Raw genomic sequence first — 23,643 nt, 5'->3', positions numbered from 1 at the left:
TTTTTGATAGCTACACAACAATTACAAGTATGTCCTTTCGAGTAATTAGAATCTGGTTAAAACTTCTTAATATTACTAAAATGCCATCTTGTAATATACACCATTGATCTTTGTAATCAATGGCTGAGATTTACTTCTCACACTTCTCGTTATAAGATTACTTCTCGCAAGATCCATCCCCTATATATATATATATGGGATGGATCTTGCGAGAAGTCAAGTTATAACGAGAAGTGCGAGAAATCAATCTGATCCATTGATTAGCATTGTCTATGTGTATCGATGAATTAGATTGGTTAAGGTAAACTAGTAATTATGAAGATATCAATTTACCAAGAATTTAATGAATAAGGGTAATTAGGTCATTGATTTGTGAAGTGTTTAAAGTGAAACTTATGTCATTAATATCATTTATTTGTTATTATTACTAATTAAATGACAGTTACATGTAAATTTTTAATTGTTATTTTTTAATTAATATTATTAATCAAACTAATGTTAAACAAATATAATTTTAATCAAATACCATAATGTCTTCAAATATAATTATTCAAATGCATAAAATATCATGCATTGCCTACATAGATCCATATATTGTGTAGGTGAAGTCACGAATGTTTACGTGAAAATTTTACAATTGTAAGCTATTAATAAGATACGTTATTTATTATATGTACTTTAATGTGAAAAATAAAAAAAATAGTTCATTTTATACTGTGTAGGGTTTATATATGTATTGTGTAGGTGGTACCACGAATGTGTATGTGAAAATTTTATAAGTGTAGGTTATCAGTATTACCCGTTATTTATTTTATGCAGTTTAATATAATTAAGAAATGATTATTTTGTATTGTGTATGTTCATATATATACTGTGTAAGTGATATTTCGAATTTTGTATGTGTAACTTATATCGTGTGTAGGTTCATTTATGTACTATGTAAAGTTCATTTATGTACTGTATAGGTGGTATTTTGAAATGCTTGTGTAATTTTTATCGTATGTAGGTTCATCTATGTACTATGTAGGTTCATAAATGTATCGTGTATGTGGTATTCTAAATTATGAATGTGTAATTTTTATCGTGTGTAGGTTCATTTGTGTACTGTGTATGAGGTATTTCGAATTGTGTATGCATAATTTTTTATCGTGTGTAGGTTCATTTATATACTGTGTAGGTGGTATTTCGAAATGTGTATGCATACTTTAGATAAAAATATTGAAATTAAAAATAAAATGAAATAGATGTATATTTGTTTGTTGATAATTTATAAATAGAACAATATCGATTATGGAAATTTGAATTATGAATATATTATAATAAAACATGGTTAAATTTGAAATTAAAAAAATGGTTGTTTGTTTGTTTGTTTGTTATAAAAAGAAAAAAATAATAAAAACGTAGATTTGTTTGTTGATTTGTGTTGATCTGTTTTTTATCTAATGTAAGAGATGTTAGAACACTATGAGGTTGGATCAAATGCAAATGTGTTAAATGATTTTGGAGAAAAAGAAAAATAAGAATTTTAAAAATTTGTATTATGTTACATTTCATGAGCGCATAAGTTTGATATGTGTTATACTTATTATAAAATGTTGGTTTTCATGTATAGCATACATAAATAATTTCATGTTTTAATTGAGTAACCTATTGCAAATATTTAACAAAAAAAATAAAAATAAATAGTTATTTGAAACACCTACAACATTTCTAGTGTCTAGTTATCATATACACAAATATTTGGAGATTACAACTATACCATTCTATATATATAAAAGATAAAATTAAAAGAAAAATTATAATTGGTTATAATGACTTCTCGCACTTCTCTCCCTAAAAACACTTCTGAAATGAACCAAACCAGATATATATATAGGGGAGATTTCAAATGAGAACCCCTTTGAGTTTTAAGAAATCGAAAGAACTCAGTGTAACTGTAGGTCCCGAAACCGGATCCGACAACGAACGGCTTTGTTCTTGATAAACGCTCGAGACGGGTGCGGTGAAACAAACGACCGAACATAAATAATATAACGATAAAATAAAGGAACGATCTCGTAACCGGTACAAAAGATTCAGAATATTATAACGAACCGATCCCACCCAAGGTGAGCTCCCCTTGGGTGGTTGTTTACACCAACAAAAACACACATACATATGACAACATGTTACATATATATAGCCAAATAAAAACATAATCTAGAAGTTTTCCCCCGTTGAAGCTAAACGCGTGCCCGAAGCTCTCGTCTCATGTCTAGATTTCTCGCCGACATTAATTATTATCTTGACCATGAATATATAACGGGTTTTGAACTTTGATATCACAAGTCACATTTTTAGCCTTACAGTAACGATTTTTTTTACAAATTTTTTTACACATGCGTAATATATGTAAGTTACATACACGTAAAAAAATTACAGAATTTTTTACTCGCCGAGTCAACTTATTACACATGTGTAACGGATATAAAAATTAGTGTAATCACTTACAACTTTATTTTTTTTCCTACTTTGACTTTTTAATCAGATTTAATCTCAACCACACAATCCAATCCATTTAATAAAATGTGTGGCTAAGAATTTAGTTCTTAAGTTCTTAAAACTCAACATGGTTCTCAAAATATCTCTCCCCTATATATATATATATTAAAAACTAACTTTTAACACACTCACTACAAGAAAACGGCGCTAATGCAATCCTAGCAAAAGGTTGCATTAGGCTTTGAAAAAGTTGCATTACGCCTGATGCAACCTTTTATCAAGGGCTGCGTTAGGTGAAGTTGCATTAGAAATAATGCAACTTTTTTTGTTAGATAACGCAACCTTTTCAAAAAGGGTTACATTTACTATTTAAATGCAACCTTTAGGATGCAACTTTATTTACATGCTAATGCAACTTTTGTTACTTTTAAATGCAACTTTTCAAATTACAAAGGCAACCTTTGTTACCTTAAAAATGCAACCCTTTTCATATCAAATGCAACATTTTTTAAAGGAAAATGCAACTTTGTAGCTTATTGTTTGAAGCAATAAAATTTTCATTACACCAACAAAATAATAACATAAATATAATAGATAATCGTATATTTTAATTTAACATATGTCCAATCTCAAAATAGCAACCTAATCAAAATAAGGTTGTCAACAACAATTATAAAAAGTAACGAAAACCTCCTACTTATCTCTAAGATCTTGAAGTACTAGTAAGCAACTTTTCCATAATATTTCGTATCGTAGCCTCAAAGTTTGCTCATTAGTTGTCAAAATCTTTTCACATAGCTTCTAACTCAACTTTTTTTCCCTTTAATGGTCCTCTTCAAGTTCTTTTCGCATTTCTAAGCAATTGTGTTTTTTAAACTTCAACATTCGTTTTAATGATTTCATAAGTTGACCCTAAAGCTCCTTAATGTGCAATACTTCCTCTATGTTACCTACAAAAAAGAATCACTGTGTTAACGCATGATGCTGACAAAATCCATATTAAACATGATTATTGCTTAGTATTTTACACAAGAGAATTACACAAGCAGATTATGAATGAACTCTTTTGCAAGCTGCATAGTTCCATCCATTAATTTGACTCTCAGATGAATAAAACAAAAATAAAAGCATGAAAATGTGAATAGCGTGTGACATCAGGTGTTGTTAATTTGGTAACCCATGACAAAACAAAGTTAGTACGAAAACTTGTGAATAAACAAAATATCATGAAGATGACTTACATGAATTTGAGTCTGGACCATGTCAACTAAAAGTAAAAACTCTTGATATGCATCTGTTAAAACACAAACTTCACAAATATTAATATGAGCATATCAAACAATTAATCATGATCAAGAGCATAAAATAATAATTAACCACAGAAAAATCAATATTCTAGGTGTAAAAACAAAAGGATGTATCACTAACAACGAACAACATCAAACTGGCTAGAGAAGTTTCTTTTGCGTGAGTTATCGGATATAAGAATCAAGTAAGATACAAATAAGTGTTCCCTAATTTACTAATTACATACAATAAATAGTGAAACGTAAGCCAAAAACATAAACTACCAAACAATAAATCCTACAAGTATAACCTTATGTGAAAATAAAATTTAACCAATGTGTTATAGCAAAAAAGACTAAGAAAAACGAAATACAAATCATACCTGTGTGAGCTACAACCAACAGTCAAAATCAAAACAATATGTAGTTCATGAGTGTTGGGGCGACAATGGAAGTGGACCGATTCAAATGTCGGGTAAAACAGGCCGGATAGGCTGGGGAGGGCAGTGACTCAAAACAAGTTCGGGTCTAAACAAATTGCTATCCGCCAACCATTGCATAACTTCTGCATAATTGAGATACATATGGTTATCATCTCTAACAAGCATCACCAAAAACTGGTTATAATATAGTAATATAACCAATGAGTCACCACAGTAGTGATCATAAAGCTAAAAGTTCAATTGTACATACCATTAATTCAATCATATTGTCAAAAACTAAAACTTGTTGCACCTTGAATAAAAAATTTACCAATATCTTTATTGTATGATTTTAAAATTAAGAATTCATCAACACAAATAATATGAACCGGGACATTCATTTGTCTCTCTCAAACAACAATTTAAATTTTAATTCTTCAATGAAGCAAACTTTATAATAGTTGATAAAAAAATCATGATATCATACAAATCAACATAATTAAGGATAACTAGGGTTGTAAAGAAAGAAGAGAAATACAAAAAATCATACAAATTGTACTACTTGTTTACCCATGTACTAGCGATTTAGCAAATAGACTCCACTTCAATTGATTGGAACATAGCCCTTGATGCCTGGGAGGATGGAAAGCGATAAGCAATAGAGAATCAATATAGTTTAAGGTTGAAACAAATATAAATTTGGGGGAGGGAATAGCGGATTTGGAGCGGGAACAGTGGGGGATTATGATTTGGAAAAATTTTCACTTTTACCTTGGAAACTAAAAATATTAATTATTAATGAATAAAAAAAATTAAAGTAATAAAAAATCAAGTATCTATTCAGATAAAATTTGATTATCTATAATAATAGTTATAATAATAATATCTATTTAAGGTTACGTATAGATATTCTATTTTAGTATGGCAATTTAGTTAACTTTTAATTTAATTTATTTTTTTTAATTTAGTTTAACTATTTTTTTATTTTTAACTTTATCTTGTTAAAAAAAAGGTTATCGATGCAAGTGCATATATAGAAATTAATAGTGTGTTCTATTGTCATTTAACTGATTATATAAATTAATAAATTCAAAAGTTAGTAATATGTAATGTATATATTAAAAAGTTTAACATTATGTTATGCAACCTTTTAAATTGAAAGTTGCCTTATGCTTTAAAAATTGTAACCATTCCAACAAAAAGTTGTAATTTTAGTTGAAATTCGCAAACTTTTTAAGAAAAATGTTGCTTTACATAATCTAACGCAACCTTTGTGCTGAATGAAGCTATTTCACAATCAAATGCAACACTTGCAAAAAGGTTGCTACTATAAGGTTGCAATAGCTTCATTTTCTAGTAGTAACTCACATAACTTATTATTCATCAAAACATTGCATATAAACCATGCATTTTTTTACATTTGATAACTACACAGCTGATCACGTCGACTTGTCGTACCAACGTCTGGGACCGACAACTTTCGGGCTTTACTAACGACCGGGCTTTACCTACCTTTTTGTTTAGTTTCGGTACCGTCACAATTATAATCGAAACCGACCGAATTCATATATACTCACCGCGTTTTGTTTTAGTTCCGATACCGCAACAAAAACCGACCGGATGCCGATTCTTTTCTAGTTCCTATTAAATTACAATTTCACAAAGGCTAGTTCATGTGTGTTGTTCGTTTACACACATAAGAAACCGTGTTGGGTTTGGTATAGACTTTTTGGCCCAAGTATTGCAGTTTGTGGATATATGTATCTATAACAAACCACATTAAATTTTAGTGTTCATTTTATTTGCTTTAGGGTGTTTCAGTTTCGTGCGTGTGACAGATCCTAATAAGTGGATATCAGAGCTACGACTCCAATATACACGAGAAACAATCGAGTGCTACGATTGTAATTAGCCTATATATGTGGCAATATTATTGTGAACACGATTTCAACAACTCATGATACCAAAATCTCCTTTTGTCATCACATATCTATGATCACATTCTTCAGAAACCACATTACAGCCATATTGTTTCTTGGTCAACAAAGGTAGGTTGACTGTTGATGGTTTTGTAAACAAGATTCATGTCTAGTTTTCATCTGTACATGTGTTTCATTTGGCAACATACAAATTAAACCAGTTATAGGAATCATTATATGTCAATGAGTGGATCTTGATCTCGGTTTTATCAAAACACATGTTTCTTTAAGCGACACATCATTCATTTACATGCATATTAAATTCTTGATATTAAATTCTTATAAGTTATAATAGTGCGGTTTACACAATAAATGATAACGATATTATGATACAATACAATACATTCAAGCTGATACTCTCTTATTGAAGATTTAAGTAGATAACATGCATAGTTTATGATGAAACAATTTACTGAGATGCCAGACCAGCATCAATCTCGGTGATTACATCGTTAGCCTCTTTCACCATCATACCTGTTAAAACAATATGTTTTTGTTGAGGAATTTGGCTTATTTTGTTCAACTCTTCCGCGGTCAATGACCAGTCAAATATGTCTAAGTTTTGCTTCATCCTCTCGGTGTTGAAACTCTTTACTACGAAGCTCACACCTTGCTCATACATCCATCTTAACGAAATCTGCATGCCAACAAATAAAAGATCAATACATATATAAACTATTTATTCGATTTGGGAAATTTTTCTTTCTTAAAGGCTCATTTGAGTGTACACACATTATAGGAGTCTATTTAGCATGCTCAAATTATACCACTAGTCAATTTGGGTCTATTTAAATTATACAGTTGGTTACTTTTATAAAACTTGCTAACTTAACAAGGATTAACTTGGGCCAATACCTCCAACCAACACTATCTGTCATCATCAAGTGAGCCCTCGTGAAGTTACTACCACCATTGTTGTGAACACCACCCATGTCCAACCATCAGCTATCCCTGCCAATACCGTCGTCAGCGTTGCCACCTTCTTATGTTATATCACTAGCCGTCATATAAAAAAAATAAAACGGACTAACCTATTTTGATACTTCTTTTCCTAGAAACACCCATCAGTTTAAGCCTTTTTTTTTTTTTGCTAGAATACGTTTAGCCAGAACACTTAATACATTTTTTAAAACAACATATTTTCACCCTAGCTAATCTACTTTAACCGTTACCCCACCCAACCCACCGGTTTTGCAAGACTTCGTCTTTGGTATGAAGATTACCTGAGCTATTGTCTTTCCTCTGGACTTGGCAATGTCTTGAAGGACATCACACTCCATGACGCGGTTGTGTCCCCATTTAGAACCAAATGCGCCTAAAGGGGAGTAACCCGTGATAAGGATATCATTCTTTTGCAAAACTCGTTAAGCTTCTTCTGTTGCCAAAGCGGGTTCATCTCCACCTTTAACAAACCACCCGGAAATCAGTGATGATATAATATTAGAAACGTTTATGACTCGAGGAGAGATCGAATGATCACCTGGTTGACGGCCGGGGGAATTTTAGCAAAGGAAAGGATGTCTTCTATTAGTTTCGGATAGAAATTGCTTACACCAATAGATTTGGTGAGTCCAAGACTTTGACATTTCTCCATTTCTTCCCAAACATTTTTGATATTGATTGTAGCTGTGCACTCTTTTGGAATCGGGATGTTCAGTTCATCTTGGTTTATCTTTAGTGGCCAGTGGTTTATCTTTAGTGGCCAGTGTATTAGATACAAATCTACATACTCTAGTCCTAAATTCCTTTTTAACACAAACTCCCAAATGTCAATATCTATTTTAATTTGTGCGTTTATTTTGAAGTCTTGAGAAAACTAGAAACATATAGTCGAAAGCATGGAAGAGCTCGGTACCATACCAGCACCGATCCTGATTTTTTTAAAAACTTGGTACCGGTACCGTAGGCAAAAATTTGGTAATACCAGTGTGCCGAATCAAACCATACAGTTAGTGATACCGTATCGATCCCGAAGCCACAAAAAGTCGGTACTGATTCGGTACCAGTACCATTTGCTTGATGGAAAAATTAATTATGGTGAGACCCGCGAGAATAATTTCCTTGATGATATATGTTTATATAACCTTTTTATGGAGACATAAAATTGCACAATTGTGTGGTGAACAATATTTTTAGAACCGAACCGGTCTTCTTGTTCATGTTACCCCTATGGTTTTTAAGAATACATGTTTAGATGAAGAGAATATTGTTTCAGTAGTACCACACAAATGATTTTGAAAGATGAAAGTAATTCTATTTTAATAACTTTAATTTAAAATTAGGTCTTTTATCAACCCTCATGATCAACTTCCCTGTGACTTGTCCACCACATAAAATTAAATAAAAAAGAAAATCTTGTAGAGGAATATTAGTATGTAGTCTTACTGGAGACTCTTGTGGATGGCTGGTAACACAAGGTGGCCTTCAGTGGAGTCAGCCCACAATTTGGTAGTAATAAAAAGTTCGTCCCGTGACTTTATGAGACCGAGACTCAAAGCTTCCTCGATGGCTTCCCCTAGAGGTTTCTCGGTTCCATAGAGCGCAGCCGTGTCAAAGTGGCGGTAACCAACCTTGATGGCTTCAATAACCGCAGTTTTCACATCATCACCGCCTTCAGTGCTGCCTACGGTACCCAATCCTATTAGCGGAATGGGTCTTCGGCCTTCGGAAGAGCTGATCGTAGTCACTGGAATGGATACCATCTTTTTGAATACTAGTTTATTACTGTTAATGATATAACTTTGTAGTGTATATATATAGTTCTTTTCTCTGTTATATATAACAGATAGGAAGATGCACTGCTTAATATATATTGGTACGTGACGGATTGGCATGCGTAAGGATGTTTACTATCACTTCACAAATGAAGACCAAGATAAGCAGATAGCACTTACGTCAAGACTAGAGGAGTACAAAAAAAAAAAAAAAAAACCCGGTACCGGTTTTTTTATACCCGGGCCCGGGTTTTATATACCCAAACCCGTACCCGACCGACCCTACCCGTAGGGTACAGATAGGGAAGTACCAAAACACGTACTCGAACCAGACCCGATTTGTACCAGGTAATACCCGAAAACCGGAACCGGTTTCATACCCGGAACCGGGTTTTTCCAATACCCGAAACCGGGTTTTTTAGATACCCCATCTATTCCTGAAATTACCTGAAAAATACTCCTAAAAAGTGCAACCCCTTAAAAAAAATCCAAATACCCAAAAAACTCAAAAATAGGGTTTTTTCAATACCCGAAAATAAGGTATTCAAATACCCAGTTTTAGAATGCCCGGTTCTATGTCCGACCCGAACCCGATACATAGGGTATGGTTTTTAGTGGCATTCCCGGACCTGAACCCAATCCGGGTATTTCCAATACCCGGTCATACCCGAACCCGGTTCCATACCCGGAACCGGGTATTTGAAAAACCCGATTTATGCACCTCTAGCCAAAACTATTTGTGTATTTTTTATTTTATTTGTTTATTTATTTATTTTTGCTTTTGGTGTTTTATTTTGTCTTTTTATTTTTATTATTTTTTTGTTTTTTCCTGGGTATATATAGGTTCTTCTACTTTTTCTAAAAAGTTATTCCTTTTGTTAAAAAAAAAGAAAGAAAAAAAACTACATCCAAAGATATATTGCGCATGATAAAGTATATTTTGAATATTACTAAAAGTTAACAATTAGTTGTTTTTTTAACGGTAAACAATTAGTTTTTAGGCTGGCGGCCGGTATACACCCCTTACACTAGAGACGTGAAAGCCTTGTCAGCGCATGAGACCTTCAAACACCGCTCCGGATTCCCTCAAGTCACGCGTGATGGGGTCTGCTTGAGGAGTTAAGTGTGCGTAGACGGGTCACACGAGCTTTTCTTATAATCTCAATCTCTCTCTCTCTCTCTCTCTTTATTTTGTTTTTGTTTATAGTTGGAAGAAGTGGGCACGTGACGGTTGGGTTTGATTTTAAGAGGAAGAAGCTGGTGGAATTTTCTGACAAGTTTTCCGGCGATGAAGAATGTGGGTATGTTGAAAGGGTAGGTTGACGAAGATAGGGTGCGGGTTCAATATAATACATATTTTTTTGTTTTATGTTTTTTTAATTGAATATAATTTATGTTAAAAAATAAATGATTAAAAAGTAAAAAGTATAAATATAAATAATATAAATTTTAAGGGTTGAGTTATTCTATAAAGGTCGACAAAAATGAGAAATGTGAGAAGTTATAATTAATGGACATGCGTCAATTGAGAACCTAAGAGAAATGATATAAAAGTAATGGTTTATATTTTCTCTTTTCACATGTAATTCACATGCCAATTCCTCCATCTTTTTTAAACTTCTATATTTTTTTCATATGATATATTTTTTTACAAAGAAATCAACATAATAACAAGCGTTTTTTTATCTTTAATATGAATATGAATTTGTTATACAGAAATTAAAATATATATATATATTACGTTATTGTGTCTTTTTGTTTGTTATTGTGTTTTTTTTCGTCATTGTGTTTTATTTTTTTTGTTCTTTTTTTGTCATTGTGTCTTTCAAATCATCATTGTGTTTTCTTTTTTAAATAGTAATAACATCGTTGTGTAATGATATGTAAACATGATGATAAAATACAACAAATTATTCAATACATAAAACAAAATGATGAATACATATTAACAATAACCTAAAACATAAAACACAATGGTGCTGAAACGTAAACACAGTAGTGAATACATAAAACACAATGACCTGAAACGTAAAACAAAATGAAAACTACATAATACACAATGACATAAACGTAATGCTCTTTTTCTCATATTAAGTGAATGCCACATGTCAATCACAAATAAAAGACAATGAACGTATTACACAATTACTAAAACAAAATGATAAGTAGAAAGACAAATGATGAGTACAAAGACACAATGACGAACAAACAGACATAGTGACGCAATCTTTGTTTTAATTGTTATAAATATGAAAACCAATTAGAAAACACAACAACCAAAATCTATAGCACAATGCATAGAAAAACCTAATTAAAAAGCATAATGAACAACCAATAACACAATATATAAAAACCCACTATTATTTTTAGTTTTATATAATAATATGATACTCATATTAAAGATAAAAAACGCTTGTTATTGTGGTGATTTTTTTCAATGTTGTATGAAAAAGTTATAAACGTTTTAAAATGATAGAAGATTTGACATGTGCCTTGCATATGGAGTGAGAAATTCAACAAAAAATGTGTTATTACATTTATGCCATTCACATCAATTTTTTCCTTTTAAATTAATCTATGTCTTTCAAATATAAGATCAATTGATTAAATTCTTTCTCACCGTTCTCATTTTTGTTATTATTTATATTTTAATCTTATCCTAAGTTTAAATTCATGCGTTTTTTGAGTTTTATAAATAGTATTAGCTTTATTTGTTTATAAAAATTATAAATGTAAGTTGTATTAAATAAAAAAGAAAAATTAAAAATAGAGAATGAGGAGAATGGTGTATACCACTAGTTGAATGGTGATATTGAATGATAGAGGAAAAACTGACATGGTGCAGAAGTGGCGAATGAGGAGAATGATGTTGACGATGTAAAACCGTTACCCTTAGACCGTCTGTAGTCAGCATTTCCGGCGCCGTTTTGAAGCCAAAACGCCGGGGCACACCGCCCCCAGGCGTTTTGGGCATTTGCGTTATGTACGTAACGTTGGAGATGGAGCGTTTTGTCTCTGTCATGGCTGTTTCTTAAAAAAATCAACTTTTCTAACATCTCTTTCAGATCTGCTGCTAAGCATCCAACCATAAGCCTCTTCTCTTGAAGACTTCACCCAAAGGTTCTTTCGCTTGAAACCACCCCACCGTCGGCACCCAGCCACCGTGGTTCTCCAGTTCGGCGAGGTATGATGGCTTGTGTGTGTGAGGGTGTGAAAAGGAAACAAGGTATGCTGTTTTTATGTGCGTGGGGATGTGAAATGGAAGCAAGTATAACGAGGTATTTAAACTTAGGGTTTTGAGGTTGTTTAGGTAAATAAATGGGTTTTGTATATCCGAACCCACTTAAACGTTTAACGTCTCACTCCCGAGCCGATATTTCTGATAAATTTCTTTCGTAAAAACATTTATAACATTAATTTTAATATAATTGTATATACTTAAATAAATATGATATGTTTGTTTTAATTAAAAAAATAGAAATGTAGAAAAAATGATTGAGTGGTGATTGCTGCAGAGTTATGAGGATGGTTATAACTATATCTTTTTTTTTTGTAAAATGTTGAAATGCTGACTGGAGATCACATGACTTGAAATACCTGAAGGTAGGATATTATGACTACGCATGGTTTTATGGTGTTTCTTTTTCGTTTTTATGTAATTCTACAAATGGTTCCTAAAAATCAATGTATTAATCATGTGATTTTGACAAATTTGAAAAATCAAAAGTATAAAACAAAAGGAGAGAAACAACGTCACGTTTCTAACTTTCAATGGATTAGATTGGTTTTTAGTTGACGAAAGAAAGAGTTGCAAGTCCAATAAATTAAATTAGCAATTTCTAAATAACCAAATTTCCAATTGTTGATGTTAAACTCCTACTTGCTATCTTCATCTTACATCATGTAACCACCAATTTGTTGATAAATTCTTCTTGGTATCTTTCTTGGGTATTGCTATATATTTTAAGTAAAAAAAATATTTATACTACTAAAATTAAATAACAAGATATAGACATAATAAAATTATTATATGCCATAAAGAATAACAACTAAATCGAAGTCCAAACACACCACAAGGCACTACTAGAAAAAATGCTTTTAATGGCACGCATTGCTTGTCATTAAAGGGTGCAGATGACACGCAAATGCGTGTAGTGGATAGCCCAGCAATAAAATGAAAATGACATGCATATGCGTGTCATGTATTATGACAAGCATGTATGACACGTTTTCATTACTCACATTTACGACACCAACATATGACTAGCATTTATACATGTCATCGTATAGTTTTTATAAAAAAATATTTTATTTTTTTACGTAATTAATAATTTTTGCATTAATCACACAAATATAGCAGCAAAATTATCCATTCCATGTCATAATTAGTCAAAATATTGCGTGCCTGCAAAATCAAGGAGGATGATCGACTCATGAATTCATACTTCATCAAATTACGTGCCTGCAAAATCAATTCGCAATCGATTTAGGGTTCGTCTGATTCAGAAATTGACTTCGGTGGGTTGTTTTAGGCATCGCGGTATGAGAGCGTGAGGGATCGATTAAGATGCATACAGATGAAACAAGAGGGGAAGGAAATCAATTTAGGATTGCAGATAAAGCAGCAAACATAACAAAAAGGAAACGAATGCCGGATGAAGATGGAGATAGAGATGGAGCCCTAATTTTATTAACACTCTGGTGTTTAAGAACATATATCTCAAAGATGACACGCAAATAATTTAAGTTTATAATCTCTTATTTATTTTCTTCTTTTATGACACTAAAAGATGACACAAAAAATGCAAGTCGTCGTTTCTTTAATTTTTGAAAAAGATGACATTTTTTATGACACACGCTTTTGCACGTTATAAATCACTACGTGTCATAGTGCGCATGTCATTAAAGCCATTTTTGTAGTAGTGAGGTCTAGGCTTTGTATGCAAAATACAACACAAATATATAAACTAGCATCTTGACAAATTTGGAACTTTTACCACCTTGCATGCACAGGCATGGTGATAACACTTGATTAATATAAAAATTATCAAGTTGCTTATAAAATAAAAATACATACATTCTTGTCAAGAAAATGCATAGATCTATTTTTATTTTGGGCTTTTAAGTAATATGAAGCAAACCTTTAGCGAAATTCCTATTAAATTACAATTTCACAAAGGCTATAGTTCATGTGTGTTCTTCGTTTACACACATAAGAAACCCAAGTGTTGGGTTTGGAGGAGGCTTTTTTGGTCCATTCCTGGCCAGGTTTCTTTCTTTAGTTGAATACCACTGTTGGTTTGGGGGGGGGGGGGGGGGTAGTTTTCATAAATAGAAGCATGCTTTATGTTTCATGTCAACCCGGATGTAACCTCTATATATTCATGCTATTGTAGTTGTAATTTCTCATAAGTGAGGCAGAGTAATAATAAGATTACTCTGGTTGCAGCTTGTGGATGCATGCAAAGTCTAGACCTAATCACGTTACATTCTCGTGTTTGTTTATTTGCTTTCGTGTGTGTGCTGGATCCTAACAAGTGGGTATCAGAGCTACAAGTCCAATATATACGGGAAACAATCGAGAGCTATGATTGTAATTAGCCTATACATGTGGCAACATTACTGTGAACACGATTTCAACAACTCATGATACCATAATCACCTTTTGTCATCACATATATATGATCACATTCATAAGAAACCACATTGCCATTTTGTTTTCTGGTCAACAAAGGTGGTTGACTGTTGATATTTATGTAGAGAAGATTCATGTCCGGTTTTCATCTGTACATGTGTTTCATTTAGCAACATATATGCAAATTAAACTAGTTATAGGAATCATTATATGTCAAGAAAGAAACATTAATCGAAAACAGTTATACAACAAAATAATATGAAACGTACGACACATTCAAATAACCAATGATCTCTTATTGAGTTCTAAGTAGATAGCACGCATAGTTTATAATGAAACGAAACAACCTATTGAAATGCCAAACCAGCATCAATCTCAGCAAGCACATCGTGAGGCTCGTTAAGCATCGTACCAGTTAAATAAACATGTTTCTGCTGAGGAATTTGGCTTATTTTGATCAACTCTTCCTCGGTCAATGACCAGTCGAAGATGTCTAAGTTTTGTTTCATCCTCTCGGTGTTGAAACTCTTTACCACAAAGCTGACACCTTGTTCATACATCCATCTCAGACAAATCTACATGTCAACAATATAAGATCAGTACGTAAACTTATACAATAAAAAGCAAGATCATTGACTTTTAAAATGATTGGTTTCAACTCAAGTCTATTTTGGTCAAAACTGTTGACATGAACCGCACTGGCAACTTAAACTAGAAAGAAGAGAACCTGAGCAACAGTCTTCCCTTTGGACTTTGCAATATCTTGAAGTACATCACATTCCATGACGCGGTTGTGTCCCCACTAAGTGCCAAATGCACCTAAAGGTGAATAAGCCGTAAGAAGGATATCGCTATTTTTGCTGAATTCGTTAAGTTTCTTCTGTTGCCAAAGTGGGTTCATCTCGACCTTCAACCAACACACAGAAATCAGTGACAGTATAATCTTAGGATTGGTTATGACTTGAAAATAGGTGTGATAGTTACCTGGTTGACTACCGGGGGAATTTTAGCAAAGGAAATGATTTCTTCGATTAGTTTCGGATAGAAATTGCTAACGCCGATAGATTTGGTGAGTCCAAGCTTTTGACACTTCTCCATTGCTTCCCAAACTTCTTTGATATTGATAGCAGCTATGCACTCTTTTGTAAGTGGGCTTTTGGGATCATCTTGGTTTAGCTTTAGTGGCCAGTGTATTAGATACAGATCTACATACTCTAGTCCTAATTCCCTATGTTAAATCACACATTTTCAAATGTCAATATCTAGTTTAATTTGTGTATTTGAAGTTCTGAGGAAACTAGAGACATGCCATAAAAATGAATTATATAAAACAACTAATTGAGAATAAACCCATTTATAATCTATAGTATATTTATATAGTTTATAATTTGTTTACCATAAACAACGACGGGCCTAGGAATTTTTTGCATGAGGCGATAGGGGGGGGGGGCTAAACCGTAGTTTTAGGGGGATCGGGATTTTCACATACAAATAACAGTAAAAAATAAAAGTTAAGGTGGGCAGGCGCCCCCTCTCTAAATGCTAAGTCCACCACTGACTATAAATTCACACAATCAAATGGTTTTGTTAAGGTTTGTAACTAATAAACATGTTTAGCAAATCTGTAGGTTTTGTTTATGGACTGACCCAATTATTTATAGAACTTTTAAAAAAAAGTAATTAATGTTATAATTTAAAAGTTAAATAAAAATGCTAGATAGACTATTTCAAACTTGCTTACATCTTTGCTATTGGGTTTATGGCGCTCTCATGCCCAAATTTATTAGTAGAGAGTCGATAAAATTTTTAGCCCAAAAGTGTTTATTCGGCCAAATCTTTTTAAAGGCTAAACATTTTGCGCGCAAACCTAACATGGACCTATAATCGAACCAAACCATGGAACTATAACCGAACCAAACCCATACAAAAAACCGAAATACCAAACTTTGATTTAAATTAGGTTTGAGCCTTAAGCCAATCTAAATCGACCCGTGCACTGCCATAGACTATTTATTATAAACATAAAAGAACACTCCTATTTTTTTATGTCAACCATGTATTGTATCTATGATACCAGTCAAGTTCCCAATAACTTGTCTGCCACAATAATATTAGATAAATTAAATAACATATCTTGTGTAGAGGAATAATATGTAGTCTTACTGGAGACTCTTGTTGATGGCTGGTAACACAAGGTGGCCTTCGGTGGAGTCACACCACAGTTTGGTGGTAATGAAAAGCTCGGCCCGCGACTTAATGAGACCGAGACTCAACACTTCCTTGATGCCTTCTCCAAGAGCTTTCTCGGTTCCATAGAGCGCAGCTGTGTCAAAGTGGCGATAACCAAGCTTGATGGCTTCGATAACCGCAGCCTTCACCTCATCACTGCTTTCGGTGCGAGTTGCCATACCCATTCCTAGTAATGGAATGGGACGTCGGCCATCCGAAGAGGCGATCATTGTCTCTGGAATGGATACCATCTTCAGTTTTAGTCTTTCACTTTTCTTTGAGTAATGCAAAAGAAGTTTTATAAGAAAACTAGATAGAGATGCACTATTTATAGAGAAACATTTGAAGTGACGAAATGGCACGCTTACTTTTTTTAGTCAATAAATCAACGTTAAAGACAACACTAAAGCCAAAACAAATATTGCTCCTAATAAAGTAATATTAAAATTAAACAATTAATTGTACCGGTGTGTATACGATCTGGTCGGATGGGTAATTAACTGACATATACCTGAATGACATTAGGTCGAGTATGAGGCACTATTTGACAACCATGTATTGTATTAACAATACCCGACCAGTTATCATCTCTATTAGTGAAAACTTGAATGATCAATATGCATCACTATTTTTTTAATTTGAAAAAAAAAAGTATGGAAAAAAAAGGTGTAATAGTAATCAGTTAGATATTTTCCTCTCTTATTACTTAATTAGAGGTTGTGAGACTTGAAATTGTCACGTTTAGAAATTTGACAAGTCAATAACAAATCTAAAAGTTGAATTTGAATTCCTCTAAATAAATGTTTAAACTTCGTCTATTGAATTCTTTAACAAAATTTGACTACGTTTTGTTGGGTTATATGATATTATCTCCTCATGTGAAATCAGATTTTAATATACTTTATTACTTGTTCAAATACAAGTTTTCTATTTCTTTGTTTTTCTTGCTTACTAATAATTTATTTTCCAATTCCTCATTTTCTTATATTTCACCAATTACCCAACTGAGACACGTTTCATAGTTTTGGTTGTCTATTTTACCTTTGGCTACGATCATATCCATCCCACAAACTTCAATCCAAATCTAAACCATGTCTCTTTATAGGCTATTAGTCTACTCAAAGTGCTTACTATCTCTTTGATCCTAACACCAATAAAGTATACGTCTCCCGACATATGCACTTTGTTGAAACTCATTTTACTGTCCGCATTCATCCCTCATCTACCCCTACTCCAACACCACCATGGACTCTACCTACTACATTCATGCATGAACAACCCAACATGCCTTCTATCCATTATCCGCACACCAACTCCTCAACTCGACACACTACCTGTAACGATACAGATCTTTAGAGAAGATTAACATGGACCAATTGTACACCATAGGCAAATCCCACATCGGCCCGTGAACAAGAGAGATCATCAATTCATCGGTGAAGCCTTTGAACAACTATAAGCCCAAATCTCAGGAGAAGCCCAATATGCAAAGACAAAACGAATAATTATAATCACAAATAATAAGGATTATAAAAATGACAAGAGAATATATAATTTTAACACATTATGGTCTTTATCAGGGAGCATGGTAGTTTTCAATCAGGATTGCAAAAGTAACAACCTTTACTGTTGACTAAGCATATAACAAAGAACATAAATCCTTGTTTGTTTCTTTCCATATTTATAATATTAAAAGCTAGCAGAACTCAAGTAGTGAAAAAGTGAAATCAAGATTTGCCAGTTGGATGATATTCTAGTGGTTTGGTTTAATAAATGAGAGTCAACTATATTATTATATTTAACTTCTGGTGCACATGCCTTTCTTCCTCAGATTGATCGATCTGCTTGTTCTCCATCAAGGTATATTCACTAATCTTCTTGCATTTCCTTTACAATCATAGTTTTGTGTTTGATTTAGTGACTTCATTAATGTTGGATAAATTAGAACATCATTTAAATACTCCCATGTATGAGTTTTGGAGTTTGGTGGTAAAGTTAGCCACAAAATTTAAAAGGCATCTCATATCTTGTAAGTGAAATAATCATAACCTAATTTCTTTTAATTCATTGTTACTTGGATTAATTTTGATGATAGTTAGGTGTTTAAACTTTAAAGCACAATTACTTCAAGCTCCTGCAATGTTTGTGGTTAGTTTTAATTTTTTTATTTTTTCACCGGCCTTCCGGCTTAGTGGTGGTAGCCGGGTTGCTTCTCCTAGGAGAGGTTACCGGTTCGAGCCTCGATGCCTGCATCCCTCGGAGGGGGTGGTTCAAATAAGTGGGGACGGTTGAATCCCATCACAGGTAGACTCGAAAAAAATGCTGTTAATTTTTTTTTTTTGGTAATAATATTAACTTCGGTTTGTGCCTATATGTAACTTAATTGGTGTTAAAAGTTTGAACCATCCACCAATATTGCTATCACTGTCATTTGAATCTCAAACTATTACATGGAGTGTGTCAACTGTCAAGAACTCATTCTATAAAATATTATCGTTGAATTTTAATCTATGTACATTCTTTTTGCGAATGCTCAGATCTTCATATTCTTTGTTGCCTCGACTAGCAGGGATGGTAGGATTATCAAAAATCCATTTTGTCACTCTTCTGTTAATCTTTCTTGGAAGCAATGTAACTTCATATACATATGATCATCGTTACGGTATTGGAGAGATTGTCCCCATCTACGCCAACAAAGTTGGCCCGTACTCTCCACATTGGTTAGCAACGTTCTCTCGTTAATTCATTAAGTTAACATAGTTGCAATCATATCTGTACAGTTTCTTTAATAAAGATTTTATGTCATTTTCTCCAGGGAAAGATATAATTATTATGATTTCCCCTTTTGTTCTCTGGGTATAGCTTCTTCATAAGTAATGCGCTCGTTGTAACATATTTGTTCTAATATTATTTTCTAATACCAATGTGTTGTATATCTAATAACAGATTCTATAGAAGAGAAGGATAATCTAGGAAAGATGTTGACAGGGGAGAGCCTTGTTTCAACTCCATTCGTGGTCGGCTTCCGTGTGGATAAAGAGCTTGAGTTATTATGCAGGAAAACACTTAACAAATCAGATGTGTCTCTGTTTAGAAGTATGATCAAGAACAATTACCAAATGAAACTGTATTATGACGACTTACCAATTCGTGGTCTCGTTGGAAGGGTTGCAAGGAATTTCACAGATGAAAACAAGAACAAATATTTCCTATACAAGCATTCCAACTTCGAAATTTCATATAACAAAGACCGCGTTATTCGGGCTGTTCTTAAATATGATTCAAATTCAGAGGTAGTAGACGTAACACATGACATGGAACTTGATGTTGATTTCACATACTCCATTAAATGGTGGGAGACAGAACATACATTTGATGAGAGATTGAATAGTTATATAACTTCTTTCATTTTACCATATCACACGCATGCTCATATTCGCTCAATTGCAAATTCATGCTTCACAATATTCGTAGTGATCATTTGCCTAGTCATCTTTTACACGCAATTCCTCCGTAAAGACATATCCAGGTATGCATTCTACTAACATAAACTTCATTGAACTTACATTACATTCATCTAATATCAAACCTCTCTTTAATCGATGAACGTTAAAGATACGCATGTGATGTCGAAGAGGCTGAAGTTAATAATAATCAAGAACATAAGGGATGCAAGAGAATCCGTGGTGACGTGTTTAGATTTCCAAAACATAAGTCTTTGTTTTCTGCAGCTCTTGGTTCTGGCACTTAGCTACTAATACTTTTAGTATTACCCAAAAAATTGATTTTTATGTTATATTTTATGAACACACATCCTATAATATTTATGCAACATTCATTTTGTTCACTTGCAGCATGGTGATCATTCTTATTATGGGTGTCATGGGTGTTTTTAAATCAAATTTGAAGTAGTATCCTTCAAAGCACTTGTCATTGTGTATGCAGTTACACCTCTTATCTCAGGATACACATCAGCTTCTTTCTATCATCAACTAAACGACATCATGGGTATGTGCGGATATTATTCGACACTTGATTTATCAAACTTTGATTCTTATATACCGGTATTTTCTTGGCAGATAAAAAACATATTGCTAACAGGAGGACTATATTTTGGTCCTTTCTTCCTTACATTTAGTCTCAGTATTACTCTTGGCATTTATAACGGAGAAACTGCGACGTTTCCATTAGATACGATTATCACATTATCTCTCGTGTGGATATTTCTAGTATTTCCATTGCTTACTTTAGGAGGGATTATGGGAAAAAACAGTGCATCTGATTATCAAGCTCCATGTAGAACAACCGCGAAATGTCCTAAAAATGTTTCTCAACTGGTTTGGTATAGAGGTATCCTCTCTCAGATGATTGTGGCTGGATTTTTGCCATTTAGTGTCATCAAAATTCAGATATATGACAATCTTTTCACTGTTTTGGGACGCGGAATCTACACGTTTTACAATTCTATGGCCATAATGTTTGTTCTTGCTTTGATCATGACCTCTTTAGTTTCTGTGATGCTGACAAGCTTCCATCTTGCTGTTGAAGATCATGAATGGTTGTGGAGGTGATATAATAATCTTCTATTTATATCTTTCTCTTTTTGTTTTACTATTTGAAGATTTAGTTACACGGTCTATGTGGTATGTTCATATTATGGTTTTGGTCCCAACTTTTCGAAAGCGAGGTCAAACGGTCGTTTTATATAAATATTTTATTTTTGTTTTTTATACAAGGGTATATCAGTCATTTTATAAATTTAACTCAAAATACAAAAAGAGAGTTCTTTTTTTTTTACTATTCTTGGTTTTCTTAGTACGCGGGTAAATAGGTCATTTGATAATATTTAACTCAGAAGCCAAATGGGCATTCATTATAAGGACCAAACGCGTTACTTGTGAGCAAAAGAAGGACCAAACCAATAATTTTTGAAAAGTTGGGATCAAAACTGTAATATGTAAATATCATAGGGACCTTATGTGTAATTAACTATCATTTGGATGTTATTTAGTGATCAAGTTTTATTGTATTAAGATGTTCTGTTTGACACAGGTCGTTTTTCAATGGCGGGTCTACTGGATTGTATGTGTATGGTTACGGTATCTATTACTATTTTTATGAATCGGATATGGATACTTTTGTGCAAGCTTTCTGTTTTTTTGGTTACGTGGCTTGCGTGGGGTATGCAATGTTTCTTGCATTTGGAACTGTGGGCTTCCATGCCTCGGCGCTCTTCGTCCGATATTTGTACACGACTATAAAGTGTGACTAGTGTTCGGCTTAATAAGACTGAGTTATGACTAAGTGAGTTTTAAATTAGTAGTTGTGAATTCAGTTATGAAAATGAAAACAGTGCACATTTATTCATAATGTTTAGTTTACTAATTAGTTGTTACAAGGGAAAACTAGCTTATTTAGAAGGAAAATAAATTATTTTCAGATGAAGGTTGGGTTTGGAACCTTAGTTGGATCAAAATGGGTCAAAGAACATGGATGAGTATTTGGTACCGGGTAACGGTACCCATACTGTACTGATAAATTCGGTATAGTATTTGGTTCCATTTTTTTTAATTCGGTATCTATACCAGATAGAGATGAGCAATTGGTAACAAGTACCGGTACTGTATCGATAGATTCGATACGGTGTTGGTTACCCACTTTTTTTAAATTTCGATACCAATACGGTTTTATATACTTTTGTTTATTCCATAAGGTTTAAAAGGGTTTTGTAGAAGAAACTTAACTTTTTAAGTGATTTAATTTATTTAACCCCTGAAGTTTTATGTTTAATAACTTTAAACACTATAAGTACTAGTTTATTTATTAGTGAATTGATTTTATTGAAGAGCATGAAAATATGATGTTTATGGCTTTATGCATTATTATTGAATATATGTATTTTATAGCAACACAAGGAGATTATTTGATATAATATTTAATGTTAACATTTTTTATAATTAAAAAGAAAGTAGTGTTGACATATTTACTTGATAATTAATAAATCACTAAACGTTTAAAAAAACATGTGATGGGAAGGACATGCGTAATGGATAAAAGTCATTATTTTCTTTACTTTACAATTAATTATTTCTTTAATTTATTAATTAATTAAGTTTTAATATTAATATACGGGGCTCCAAGCCTCCAACCACACAAAAATGATAAAAGCCCCTACTTCTACACATAAAATTGGAAAAAGCCTCTGCGTGACATAAAAATGAACGTTATTGTTGTTTAGCTAATAATTATTTTGATAAAATACAATAATGAAAACCCTATGACGTTTTAGTTATTTTCGAATGCGAAGATTTGATAGTACCAAGAGGTAGAAACTAGACATCCAATATATATATATAGAGGAGAGATATTTTGAGAACCATGTTGAGTTATAAGAACTTAAAATTCAAATTTTTTGCCACACATTTAATTAAATGGATTGTAATATGTAGTTAAGATTAAATCTGACTAAAAAGTTAAAATATGAGAGAGAATAAAGATGTAAGTTATTACACTAACTTTTACGTCCGTTACACATATATAAAAAGTCGACTCGGTGCGTAAAAAATTCTGTAACTTTTTTACGTATATGTAACCTACATATATTACACATGTGTAAAAAAAATTGGAAAAAAAATCGTTACGTTGAGTTCTTTCGAGTTCTTAAAACTCAAAGGGGTTCTTATTTGAAATCTCCCCTAGGGAGAGAATCAAGAGAGAACTCCTTCTTAAAGAGAGAACTAGAGAACTAATAAAGAAATATTTTTAATTTAATTAAAAAAATATTTTTAAATTTTTGTTTTTGCCATTATTCTTATATTTTGTTACCATTCGCTAGAAAAAAATAAAAAATAATAATAAAAAAACTCTTTGTAGTGCACATATGCAATACATCGACTT

At 32.7% G+C, this 23,643-nt stretch overlaps 3 pseudogenes across 2 annotated transcripts; 1 reads left to right on the top strand and 2 right to left on the bottom strand.

The window, feature by feature from the left end:
- Positions 1-6,493: 6,493 nt before the first annotated feature.
- Positions 6,494-8,870, bottom strand: LOC143626498 (D-galacturonate reductase-like; annotated as a pseudogene). The gene is made up of 4 exons (XR_013152427.1): positions 8,554-8,870; positions 7,649-7,913; positions 7,392-7,570; positions 6,494-6,805 (listed from the first exon to the last, which is right to left on the bottom strand). The product of XR_013152427.1 is annotated as a D-galacturonate reductase-like (transcript).
- A 5,935-nt stretch (positions 8,871-14,805) lies between these two features.
- Positions 14,806-16,997, bottom strand: LOC143626460 (D-galacturonate reductase-like; annotated as a pseudogene). Its single transcript, XR_013152422.1, has 4 exons — positions 16,681-16,997; positions 15,502-15,745; positions 15,245-15,424; positions 14,806-15,092 (listed from the first exon to the last, which is right to left on the bottom strand). The product of XR_013152422.1 is annotated as a D-galacturonate reductase-like (transcript).
- A 2,199-nt stretch (positions 16,998-19,196) lies between these two features.
- Positions 19,197-22,018, top strand: LOC143626515 (transmembrane 9 superfamily member 3-like; annotated as a pseudogene).
- The last annotated feature ends 1,625 nt before the right edge of the window (positions 22,019-23,643 follow it).

Source organism: Bidens hawaiensis, unplaced genomic scaffold, assembly GCF_021521415.1.
Source record: "Bidens hawaiensis isolate Kalapana, Puna unplaced genomic scaffold, B.hawaiensis_p1.1 tig00004412_1, whole genome shotgun sequence".
Classification (NCBI taxonomy): Eukaryota; Viridiplantae; Streptophyta; class Magnoliopsida; order Asterales; family Asteraceae; genus Bidens; species Bidens hawaiensis.
The sequence above is the reverse complement of the archived record's forward strand: the minus strand, read 5'-3'. Positions and strand labels throughout refer to the sequence as shown.